Genomic DNA, 13,449 nt, shown 5'->3' with positions numbered 1-13,449 from the left:
CCCCTCAGATTGTTTTTCAGAGTCCAGAGTCTCTCATGGTTCACCTCCCCTTCCAATTTACCCAAATTCCCTTCTCCTCTCTAACGCCTCTTGTCCTCCATGCTATTTGTTATGCTCCACAAATAAGTGAAACCATATGATAATTGACTCTCTCTGCTTGACTTATTTCACTCAGCATAATCTCTTCCAGTCCCGTCCATGTTGCTACAAAAGTTGGGTATTCATCCTTTCTGATGGAGGCATAATACTCCATAGTGTATATGGACCACATCTTCCTTATCCATTCGTCCGTTGAAGGGCATCTTGGTTCTTTCCATAGTTTGGCGACTGTGGCCATTGCTGCTATAAACATTGGGGTACAGATGGCCCTTCTTTTCACGACATCTGTATCTTTGGGGTAAATACCCAGGAGTGCAATTGCAGGGTCATAGGGAAGCTCTATTTTTAATTTCTTGAGGAATCTCCACACTGTTCTCCAAAGAGGCTGCACCAACTTGCATTCCCACCAACAGTGTAAGAGGGTTGAGGTTTGATGAGTGCCTGGATCCAGACCTTTTTTGAAGCTGGTATGAATAGAGGTGCAAGCCAATAAATACAATCTTTTTTTTTTCTGTTGAAATGTATGTAGTTTATTATTTTTTTTTCTCATTTACAATCTTTTTTTTAATACACACAACATTTTGGGTTGCATTATCTGTCATTGCACTTGAAGGCATTCTGATTAATGTAGGTTCTTGGTTAATATCTATGTCTATATTTGTGGAGTGTCAAAGAATTTGTTGGTGTTTTAAAACCACAACAGTCACATGGGTGGTAAGTGACAGAGTTGTGATTCAAACCTGGGGAGTCTGAATCTTACCTACTATGCCAAAAAGGAACTATGAATCAGACTATAGTATGTATATGTGTGCCGAAAATTATAGACATTAAAAATAATATAGAGACATACTTTTCAAGTTTTCTCTTTAACATCAGAAATCTTTAAACAAAGGAATTTTTCAAAAAGTAAAATATACTTGTATATTTTGCCACTTTTTTTTTACTATATTTACTATATTTTTTTCAAAAAGTAAAATACTTGTATGCATATATATGCACATAAGTAAAGCACACTGTCCAAAAAACTTCACATGATGAAGATAGGATCCGGGTTGGAGAAGTAGGAACGGAATTCTGCCCACTCAGCTACACTCCTAACACTGAAAATCCCTTCCGCATCTCACAGGAAGCTGTAGGTCTCCTTAGTGTGGCCATTGGAAACTGCCTCTTTATACATGAAAATCCAGGGTTAGGTCAAAATGTTCAATATATAGTATTGGTAAAAAAAGCAAGTTAAAAAGCAGTAGATGCACTGTGGTCCTGTCGTTGTTAAAAAAGTAAGAATCCCCATTTATATATGAAAAAGAATTTAAGAAGACTAATATAAATAGTAATGGACTAGTGGGTTTTCAGGTGATTTTAGTTTTTTAAAATTTTTATTTTTTATTTATCTGAATTTAGTAAGATTATTTTTGTGTATAGGAAATCAAGGCATTTTGGCTGTTAAATGTAACCTTTCTGTGAGATGACTTCTCCTATACTTCAACACTGATCTCATTACCTTAAAGTAAATCTTTGATGCTAAAGCAAATTAATTTTTCAAAGTTATGAGCAAACTGAGAGACGCAGTGATGCCTGGGAAGTCATGCGTTTAGCAATATTAGCAGCACGCTGACACTCATTCCAATTCTGAACCAAAGTTAGAATTCTTGATTCTTGCCTTTTTTTCTATTGAATAGAAACCCCAAATTTGCTTCATAGTTCTTGGACTAGCCAAAGAATAGATGCCTTTTTCTGAAACATGGCTTTTGAATAGGTACCACAGCTTCTTGATGCAAATAGATAATTTATTCAAAACAGAGGCCTCATCTCCTCTTCTCTCTCTCATCAATGCCCTTTGCAGTCTCACTAAGATAGACTTTCTCACAGTCATTGGATCTGTTCTGGTTCAGTGGTGGACAAAATTAGCCTATATGCAGATAGCATCTTTCCACATTTGCATGAATAAGAGAAAATTGTTATCAGGACTTTATTAGCACCACTAAAGATTTTGCCTCTCTGATTAAAAACTGTAGGTTTTAAAACTCATTGACATAGACTGAGAGACTCAAACTCCATTCTGTTTTCCCCTTCAACAGGTGACATCAGGATGTGTGTATTTAAGGAAAGCTGTAATGAGAAAACTCCTGGCATGTTGGAGCTGTAAGGGATCTTAGAAGTCATACAGACTTGCTGGTAAAGAAACAGGTGCTACAAAGGCTGTGGCTTGTCAGGGTGACACAATACAAAAATGGGATTATAAGCCTCCAGCTCTTTTCACTTTGGGGCTGTTTTGTTCAATCACACCACACTACTTATTATGAGAGCTTCCTGAAAACTTCCAAATGGGCTCGAGACCTCTGGCATTTCCAGGTAATGGTATTTTTCTCTTATAGGAACATAGAATTATTAGCTCGTGACCATTGTTCTTTGGCAAAGTATGCCAGGGTCAATGGGCCCTGTCTGAAAAGAAGGCTTTATGTCCGCAGTGAGGGTATATGAATAATATCCGTGCATCTCCTGCAATGAAGCTGTAATTGAATATCTCATGGAGGTCACAGTTTTGCCTAGTGGGTCAGGATACACCCTTTTTTTAATGTGGAGGTCCCACAAACTTGGTTTTAGAAACCAAGGAAAAGATTGTTTGTCATATATTCCCCGATTGCCAGTTAAGAGACCTCAATCCTGGGCTCAGTACAGCCAGACAGATTCTCACCTTCAGGCAGAGGAATGGAGGTGATATGGCTATTTATTGGGAATTCACAGGGTTTCAAGGAAGTATGAAATGGTCTACAGTGTCATGTTAATTCCTTCTCATTGTAATAAACAGAAATAACCCAAACGGGAGGTAACTCCAAGTTTGGAGTTAAGAGATCCTTACAATCACTGTGGGATAGAATTATATCAATTCAAAACCAATTTTAGGGACACCTGGGTGGCCCAGTCAATTGAGTGGCTGACTCTTGATTTCAGCTCAGGTCATGATCTCAGGGTTCTGGGATCAAGCCCCATGTTGGGCTCTGTGCTCAGTGGGGAGTCTGCTTGAGATTCTCTCTCTCTCTTTCTCTCACATAAATAACTAAATCTTTCAAAAAATTTTAAAAAGTAAAAAGTAACTTTATTTCATGCGAGTCTCTTATTGGTTCTGTGACGTTAACACAGATGAGGGCAATGAGGCTCGGAGAAATGAAGTGACAGGGCTTGCTCACAGTTGTGGCTCTGTATGAGGAACCACTCTTCAGGCCCTTCGTCTATTGTTGATGAAGCTGTAGGGATCTTACAGACATAAAAACGACCAGTTCAGAAGAACATAAAGATTAAGCCACAGAAAGTGTTCTGTTAAGGGCAAAAATCCCATCACCTAGACCGTCAAAACGCTGTCCTCACAGAGGCAGGGATGTTCTTCAGCTAAATTTACTGAGTGGCTTCTTTTCATTCTAGCTTTTGGGCACAACTTTGTAACTTTTGGAGACTATTTTATTCTCTCAGCTGGTGTAAGAACATGAAAATGTTTATTTTTTAAAACTGTTTCCAAAAAGGGAACAAATGCTTTTCATACTGTTTCATGTGTCGTTGGGGTGTTAGATTAGAAAGCAACTGGGTTTTGACATGCCCTCATTATGGCTGATAGACTTAAAAAGCAGTACAACTGGAAATGAAGGTCTTCCACCCCACAGGGAAGTGTACTTTCAAGTTCTGCTGCAAAATCTTTTAAAGCATCTGGAGACAGGTTCACAGATTGTCAACCCACAAAGCTGTATGGATGACCTTGCCACATTAAAGCGACGTAAAGCAGAGTACTGTGTTCATAATATCCAGCAGACTGAGATGCAAGTGTACTGGTTAGAACATGTGATGGGTTTCACTTCTATTCATACTTCAAATTACTCAGAGACCTAGTTCTTTTAGGTTTAGTTCAATCTCATCCAGCTTCTACAATTTCCATGGCTGATTTAGCAAAGTAATTACTTTTAACCCGATAAAACAAATTCCTGAGATATTATTCATTCTTTCATTTGATAGTCACAACAAATACTTATTAAGTTACACATTGAACTGATCACTGTTTGGAAATCTTGGCCATCTTATGGGGTGCTGGGGCGGTTCAATGGGTTAAAGCCTCTGCCTTCGGCTCAGGTTGTGATCCCAGGGTCTTGGGATCGAGCCCCACATCAAGCTCTCTGCTCAGCTGGGAGCCTGCTTCTTCCTTTCTCTCTCTCTGCCTGCCTCTCTGCCTACTTGTGATCTCTGTCTGTCAAATAAATAAATAAATAATCTTTTAAAAAATAAAAAAATAAAAGGAAATCTTGACTCTCTTCTTCAGTTTGTGTCTTTCTATGTACACTTCCCTCCTTCTAGATGTCTCCCCACCCTCTTTCTTTCCTAACTCCTCCTTAGCCTGTATACTCTTCTCTGAAAAGAGTTTCTTAGCACACAGAAGTACTTTGCTGCCAATAATTTTATTTACTCCCCAATGGGACTAGGTGAGATCACTTGGGAAGAACATGTCTCGTGAAAACAGAAGAATTGGTTTGTAAGGGATGCATGAAAGAAGGAATGCCTGCCAGGGAGATGGAGTAGAGGGGGCTAGCAATGTAGGAAAGAAGCCAGGAAAAAAGCCAAGGAAGGACTGTTTCCAGGTGCAGAGCTTGGTCAGCCCTGTTCACTGCTTCGGAGAAGACAACTAAGTTAAGAAGTGAAAACCATCATTGGTCTGTATCTGCTTGTAAGCACATAGAGTAATATTGGAATGATTCATAAAAATCTAAGAACAGGGTTATCAACAGGGGAGAGTAGACCCTGGGCCAATGAGTGGGTGGATGACTGACAATTTTTTTTTTAAAGATTTATCTATTTATTTTAGAGAGAGAGAGCACAGACAGAGGGAGAGGCAGAGTAAGAGGGAGAAAGAATCATAAGCAGATTCTCTGCTGAGCATGGAGCCCAATGTGAGGTTTGATCTCATGACCTTGAGATCACCACTTGGGCCAAAACCACGAGTCAGACACTTAACTGACTGAGCTACTCAGGCGCCCCAGAAGACTGACTTTTATATTTTGCATACCTTCTAAAGTTTTTGAGTTTTGAATTATGTGAATGTAATACATATTCAGTAAATTAAATTAACATTGATTAGACTAACTATAACTCTCTTATTAATGTTCATAGCAAATTAGCAAAATATACAAACTTCCAAAATTTTCATAAGAAATTAAAATTGAGTTTAATGGGTCAAATGATCTAAGCAACACTTACATGAAATTTATGCAATGACTCATTCGTAAAAATTGGTGAAGTGTACCAGCAATACCAGATTTATGTATATCTGATGAGCGATCAAAGCTTTATGTTCTTCATGGAGTTTGTTTAAAAATTAAGATGTTTTAAAAAGACAGCTTTCTGTCCAGGGATAGGGAAGCAATGAAAATACAGAATTTTTTGCTTTCCAAGATGTATTTGTCAAAATGTTTGTATTCAAAAGATCCCAAATCAGATAAGCTAAGGATTTTTTCTTATTTATATGTGGTGTATTCTATGATTATGGATTCTTAGTACTGCCTTCTTTCAATGTGCTGGGTACATGTGGTAATTTCTGTGTATTAAAGCTTTCACCATGTTTTTATTCAATTTGTTGTGGTTGATTTTGCTTTCTGTATCGAGACCCCCTTGTGGGGTCATAGGATGACACCCAACCCATTAAATCCTCCTTTTGGGGCTTATCTATATCAAAACAGAAGATTGTTTTTCACTGATTTTAGTTGAGGAGACTGAAATAAATTCTAATTAAAAAAAATTTTTTATAAAAATCCAAAATTTGGAAAAGTCCCTGAAGTTCAGTAAAAATCTAGTACCTCTTCTTTTAAAGAAGTATATAAAATATTCTTTTTTATACTGACTTTTCTAAGCCTTCCTAAAGGATTTTCTAAGAACCTAATAGTTAACTTTTTAAAAGTAAGATTTTCATCAGATGGTTAAATTTCATACTTTGACCTAAGAGAAATCCTTCAGGTGTATAAATGGATATGTATTAAATTTCAATTTAGTAATTCCAAATGCTGATAATCCATCTTCAAATAGTTTTGCAAAGCCTAGTGGGCATATATGAGTCCTTAAGAAAAAACATGTCAAAAACCCAAGATTTGAGTCATTTACTATTTCAAAGAAAATTATAATAACAGCATAATCTACATTTTATTAACCATAAGAGAAAATAAACTGATTTTCAGATTTTGCTTTTCTTTTTAAGATAAAGTCCCAGTCAAATATTTTTTATACTATTTATCCTGAAAATCTGTTTCCCCAATTGAGTTAGGACAGGCTGTGCTATCCCGCAATAACAAACTAATCCTGGACTCTCTGTAACATAACACAATAAAGGTTTATTTCCTGTTTATAAAAATTGTAGTCCAGGCAGCTTCCATCCTGTGGTTTTACCATCTCAACATGTGGCCTGGATTGCTGTGTCAGAGGCACCTTGAACTCCACTTACAGATCATTGACCAGAATCAGTTCCATACCCACAATCTAACTATAAGGAAAGTTATAAAATGTTATTTTTCTGAGGATCAGAAAGAGAAAATGAACACAAAGATCGCCTTTGCTGCAGTTTTAAGTGTAAATCCTTTGAGAGTACTTTATTCTAGTGCCAGATATCCTTGGAAAAGAACAACCTCCAAGACTGAAACCAAATTACAGCTGTTACTCATCTCTGATTCCTTCTCTTCATGATGGAAAATGTTACAGTGACCATGTATTTACATACAGTTGGCCATCCAATCATGGGATTTGTGAACATCCCTGTCTTATAACCGCCCTCAAAGATTTAATGTCAACCTTTGTTTTATTTTGATTGGATATTGCATATAAGGAGGGAACAGAGATGTAAGAATGTAGCAGTTCATGGTATTGCCAAGCAGAGAGAGTCTCTCTTCATGACTTTAGTTTCCCTTTTGAAAATATTACCATCAAAACTGATGCATGCCTCTGATAATAAATATGGTCTTAAAAGTTTTATTGCATTAAGCATTTGATGGAGTCGAGAGCCTACATTAACAAAAATGAAATTATATCTAATAAAAATACTCTATAAATGTCACAGAGATAAATGAGGTATTTTCATAACTTAAAATTCTCTCTCTTCTGGGAGCATTTTAAATATAAAATAAGAACCAAAACTGTCCCCGAATTTTATAGTTTCTAGCTACTTTGAACTCTACCAGAAAGATTTTTTTTTTAACAAAAATTTACTTTCCAAACTTTAAAGTGTAGTCTGAGAAGGTTGAAATATTTGATGTTGGTTTGCTGTATTAATGCAAAGACATCATGGGCACAAAAGAAAATCAAAGGCTATATATCTAACCTACCTAGACTTTTCCTTGGCACACAGGGCACTTGGAACAGACCATATAGCTGTCATCTGAGGTCTGTGGGTTGACCTACTGGGTACCACATAAGGGTTATATATGGTAGCTGGCCTGGCAGGTCTGAGCATTGGTATAATATTTATGAGTTCCAGCTTTGCTCCTAGACTCTTTATAGTCTCAAATAAGTAACTGGTGAAATCCCAAAAAGTAACTTTATTGTTGGAAGTAATGCAAAGTTTTACTTTAGTCAAAATAATAAATAAATACACAGAGAACGAAGCAAGAAAATAAACCTTTTAAAAAATTCCACAAAAGAGATTTCTTATCTCACATTACTATTAAAAACATTGATGACAAAAGCTAACTAAGAGGGGCGCCTGGGTGGCTCAGTGGGTTAAGCCGCTGCGTTCGGCTCAGGTCATGATCTCAGAGTCCTGGGATCGAGTCCCGCGTCGGGCTCTCTGCTCAGCAGGGAGCCTGCTTCCCTCTCTCTCTCTCTGCCTGCCTCTCTGCCTACTTGTGATTTCTCTCTGTCAAATAAATAAATAAAATCTTTAAAAAAAAAAAAAAGCTAACTAAGAAAGGAGAAACATGGGAAAAAGCACATTTTGAGCTCTTAGCTCCTATTGACTGAGAAACAGGGAGACCAAAGGATAAAGATTTTTGTTTAATTCCTGCAACCTTTAGTTGTAAAGCCATAACTGTGGATTCTAGGGAACTTGTTGCATGAAAGAGGAAAAGAACTCAGAAAAAGTAGCTCTCTTCTGTAAGCTATTCTTCCTAGCCTCAAAACAAGGAACAGAAAACACCTATCTGCAATGTTCTCAAATATAAGCCACAGGAATCATTAAACCCAATGATCAGGGGAGCCAAGAGAGAGCCAACCATGTGATGAAATTGGTTTAAATCTTCCAGTGGTGAACATAGCCATTGGTCAAGATAGGATAAAAGAAGATGGTAAAAGACATGAGAGGGATAAGAGAGATTGGGAGAAGTCTGGAAGTGTCCTTAAATGTAAGACTTAAAGAACAAAGTCATGGATCTTCTAGCTGGTGGTCCAAGGTTGTAACCCATTTAAAGATCAGTAGAAGACACACCAGTCATTTATTGTTTAAAAAAATGTATATATGTGCATGTATATTACAGTTATATAACTTCCAGGTAAATTGAGGTTAATAGTTAGTAAGACTGTATCTGTAATAGACACATTAGTTATTTTCATAGACCATCCTATATAGTTTATATATATAGCCCATACCTAAATTGGTGGTTCAGTGTACATTTTACTATTTGCCTGTCTGTTTTCCAAAATATGAATTAGAAAACCTTTGAGGTATTATAAAAACTATAATACCTACCTGACACAGATGTAGCTATTTGATAATCTAGTGTCTTCATAATAGTCCATAGTCAGTGATTATTCCATAATTGACACGTGTAGAGAGATAGGTTCCTCAGTGTCTTCTGAGTAGAGGTTGGGCCTGGCTTTGACATCTGCGGGGTGTTGCACCTGCAAAAAATGGCTTAACTGTTGAGTAGTAACGTGATAAGTAGGTAACTATCACTAGAGGAGGCCTTTAGGAAAGAATGTATTCGCCCATCTAACCCCATCACATTCAAGAATACCTACTAATCGCCTACATTGTGCAGTCATTTGCATGAGTAAGACTGACACCTTTGTCTTTCAGATGGTGATAACTTAGAAGGAAGATAAACGATCAATGTAAGGCAAATGTTCAATTAATTTGAAGGAATGAGCGAAGTTAAGATTCAGTTTTGGAAAAAATAATGTGTGTTTTGAGGATTCAAGCAAGGATGGAGAGGTGGGAAAAACTTGGAAATCAAAGAGCCCTCTCAAGAAAGAGCTTTACTTACCTACCATGACTACCGAACTTTTCCAGCCTGGCAGAATTGACCAAACCTGACTCCCCCCACCCACCCCAGCTGTACCATGAACAGCTTTCAGTACAATTACCTTAAATTTTATTGCTTAATATTGTTTATTTTTCCCCCTTAAAATTCTGTCTTGTTCATTTTTGTATTACTAACCCCTAGTGTAATATCTGTTCCTAATAGGGATTTAGATGATAGAAGTTTTTATCTGCCATAGTGGTTGATATTGGACTAGTGGTTATCTGCACTTTGAGAGGGCGTTGATTATGAAAGCCACTCAAATAATTTCGTAAGTGCCGCACAAATGAATCGCTACTAGGGTACATTTTTCATCTACTTCATAGTACTTTGCTCAGTGCTCTGCAAAGATAATAGTTTTTGCTCAACAAATACACAATTACTTGCCATTTAAACAAGCTAAGCCAAGTGCTAGCGCTTGCTTTACTTGATGGCTCATAGTTGCTCTTCAAAGCAGATGTAAAGAATGTGGGGGAAAAAAAGAGTAACCGGAAATACCATGTTGGCTTTTAGAAAAATTCTCAATCTCTTTCACCATCAAAGAAGTGTAAATTAAAACCACATTGAGATATCATTCACCTATCTATTGGCAAAGATCAGGAAACATAATAGTATTTTTAAGAACATTCACATGAAAAATTTGCGCCAACTAGAATAGTAGTTTCTGGAAAACAATCTGACAGTGTGTATCAAAGTGACAGATGTATCTACTTTCTGACTCAGGAATTCCATTTCTAAGGATATTAGGATCAATATTCTCATATGTGGGAAAGGGTGAGTTGGCAAAATTATTCAGTGCAGCATTGTTTGTGAGAGAAAAATATCAAACAACCTAAATGTGTAGTTAGTAGGTGTCTGGTTCAAGAATGGTGCTTGGTACAGTGGAATACTGTGCAGTCATAAACAGAATGAAGTTTTCCTTTTTGTACTGGTGGAAGAAGAATCACTATGATATCCTAAAAAAAGACAGGAAAAGTAAAGAATAATTTGTTATAATGATGCTATTCTTTGTGTAAAAGGAGGGAAAAAAGATGTGTGTGTGTGTCTACTAGATACGTATCTCTGGAAGACAACAGCAGAAACTAGTAACATTGATTTGCCCTTGAGGAGGGGAACTGGGTAGCTGAGAGGCAGGAATGGGAAGCAGAGTTTTCACCGTGTGCCCTTTCTATTTTTGAAATGTAAAACCTTATGACTATATGGCCTATAAAATTAAATAAAAATAAACACACAACAGCAGATGTGGTAGTTCCCGGCAGGGAGCAGCTGTTGCCATAGTCACCTGCTGCAGCTGTCACACTGGTGTGGTCACCTACAGTGACATCTGCTGGTGCTTCCCGACAGCTATTTTAGGTCTGTGATTTTCAAACTGCTATTTTGAAAGTGGGCCATGCAATCAAGTTAGTGAGTCCAACTAGCATTCAAGAGAAAGAGAAAATCACATAGAACAGAAAATTTCAGATTACATAACCAGTAGTAAAGGTAAGTCCTGTTGTGTGAACTTTTTGTTTGATTTTTTTATATACATATGTGTTCTGACATAACCTATCTCTCTTACTGTGCTCACAAATGTTAGAAAGCCGCCATCCACAGTGGTAACCTTTCTCAGCCTATCTAGACTCCTATAGTTCCTCTTGAGCAACCAGTGTGTAATAGGGAAGTTCCCATCATGGTGGGGCCAGAATTTCAGACCATGGATGTGGGGTTCCCACCTTTGCAGCCTGGTCCCTCTTGCTTATGTCTCTGTTACAACTGCACAGAGTGTCTAGGCTGTGTGTCTCCTCACATGAAAGCACATTCATTCTTTTTAGGAGAGTGCATTCCACCCCAATAGTTAACAGGGCTGTTTGGAGTCTAGTTGGGGTGATGGGACCATGGACCAACCTGTGGTCCTTTGTGGGTCCTGAGTTTCAGTGACCCTGTGGCACCTTGGACCCCAATGCCTTGGATTACACAACTGCACCATCAGCAATGCCCTTCTCTCCATCCCTGCTTATTCTGTTCTAGTTTCCTTCAAGATCCTGTCCAGTGCTGTTTTCTCCATGGAACCGTCCCTCTTTTCCTCAGCCTAAAGTGATTTCTCATGTAGTTGTTATGCTCTCTTGATGGCAACTGAATGAAACTTGGTTTAGACTGGGCACAAGCAAAGAGGAGGATTAGCTCAAATAATTAAAAGTTCAAGAATGGTTAGGATCCACAAACTAAACCCACCATCAGAGTTCAGTCTTTCGCTTTCTCTCTTTCTCCTTGCTCCCCATTCCCTTGCTTTTCTCTATGTTGGCTTAATTTTTGAATATACACTTCTTTCATGGTGGCAAAATGTCTTCTGGAAGCTCAATGATTTGACCCTACTAAAAGTTCGAAGAATCTGTCCTATGGCCTAACTTAGCTTATGTATTCAGCACCGAATCAATCACTGTAGTCATGAGGTTAGAATTCACTCATTGGCCAGTCTCAGATCACATATTCACTCCTGGAGACTGGCCAGCCAACTTGTGGAGAACAGCTACATGGAGTATAGAAAAGGGACCGTCCCTCAAATGTATATTGAAAGTGCTGTCACCTGAAAGAGGGGAATGACAAAGCAGATAAAAACAGCAAGTGTCCTTGTCAAATTGTAATCTGTACAGTGAAAATGCGAATGACTTAGTATGTTTTCTTGTGTGACTACCTTACCAATGTGACAATGAATCACTTGAGGTAAAAACATGAGGCAAGTCAGATTAACTTGTCAATTCTCACTGAGTAAGCTAACTTATTCAATGGTTTTACCTATTTTGGGCCTCTCCATGATTTGTTTTCCCTCAGGATTCTATTTCCATCTCCCACAAACCAATTCTTACAGGACACTGATTAATTCATCAGTTTAGAAAATCTATAACAATGGTAGAAATATTGAACTCATTTTTTTATTTGTTTGTTTTTGTTTTGGGGTTTTTCCCTCCATCGATTTTGGCCAAATATTTTAAACACAATAGAAACTCAAAATCTATGAAAGAAGACTAACGTATACTCTGAGGAGCACATCTTACACTTCTGCGTTAGCTCATTCTTCCCTAGGAAAGAAAATGTTTTTAAAGAGAAACATATTAACACATCTGGTGTGATTTTCTAGTTATCCAGTTTAAGCCACACACACACACAAAAGTGGCATCATCTGTTTTTCTTTTATACGTTTTGAAACATGAGCCTCCGAAAGCTATTTCCTAACATATGTCAATTTAACATCTGCCAGCTCCTAACTGAAAGCCAGAAACAGCCGCGCTGGCAGCATCTGCAAGAGTGCCAAGGTATTTTCGATTAGAACTGTCTTCACTTTGGAGTTGTCAGTAATATTTTTACTCTAGGGGTAGCCAATTTCCCTAACTTGAAGGAGACACGTGAATAAGAAGCACAGAGCACGAGGAATAAAGAGGATGATGTCTTTACAGTTATGTGGAAATACAGCAGAGAAAGTTTCCCCAAAAAAGTATTAGATGAGAAAGCCAATATCATAAGTCACAGATTCAACTGCTTCTTCCAGAGAAAAAGCATGCCTCAAAATACCACATCTTCATTTCTCTTTATTATTCAATATCAAGAGTGTTTGCAAACAGAATTTAGATGCATTAACCATATCTAAGAGTACCCAACCACATCCGAAGCTTCTTTTATATCTCTTCTCTTTTTTAATCCTTTGATGGAATTTAAAGTGCATCAGCGAGCTTCACTTTCTGTCTAGAAATTCATAACAGAATGATATTTTGGCATTTACTTTGAAAGAGGTGGCCTAAGTATCGGTTGTAGGAGAGATCAATATTTTTACCTGCCCTAAGATAATCTGGTACTGAATTTAGTAGTTCAACAATTTTAAGACCTAGCAATTCAGGACCTCCCAATGATTAGTGTAATTTCTTCCCTTCATTCTCCCCACCCCAGTAACATTATTGCATTTCGTTTCATTGGATTTTAAAGGAGAGGCATCACTGTGGGCTCATAAAGGTCAAGGCTATCTGTAGGTCATATTATATGTGACAGATCCATCTATGTCAATCCATATACTAAGTGTGGAATAAATGAACCAATCCTGTCCTGAAATTATGAGATCCAACATTTG

General features: G+C 37.6%; 1 long non-coding RNA gene across 1 annotated transcript in view; it reads right to left on the bottom strand.

The window, feature by feature from the left end:
• Positions 1-508: 508 nt before the first annotated feature.
• Positions 509-13,449, bottom strand: part of LOC122916990 — a 47,735-nt gene continuing 34,794 nt past the window's right edge. The window contains exons 2-3 of the long non-coding RNA XR_006386346.1: positions 8,801-8,952; positions 509-563 (exon numbers count right to left, since the gene is read on the bottom strand). This is a non-coding gene — a long non-coding RNA (uncharacterized LOC122916990). The remainder of the gene's footprint in view (positions 564-8,800; positions 8,953-13,449) is intronic.

The sequence above is a fragment of the Neovison vison genome, chromosome 1 (assembly GCF_020171115.1).
Source record: "Neovison vison isolate M4711 chromosome 1, ASM_NN_V1, whole genome shotgun sequence".
Classification (NCBI taxonomy): domain Eukaryota; kingdom Metazoa; phylum Chordata; class Mammalia; order Carnivora; family Mustelidae; genus Neogale; species Neogale vison.
The sequence above is the reverse complement of the archived record's forward strand: the minus strand, read 5'-3'. Positions and strand labels throughout refer to the sequence as shown.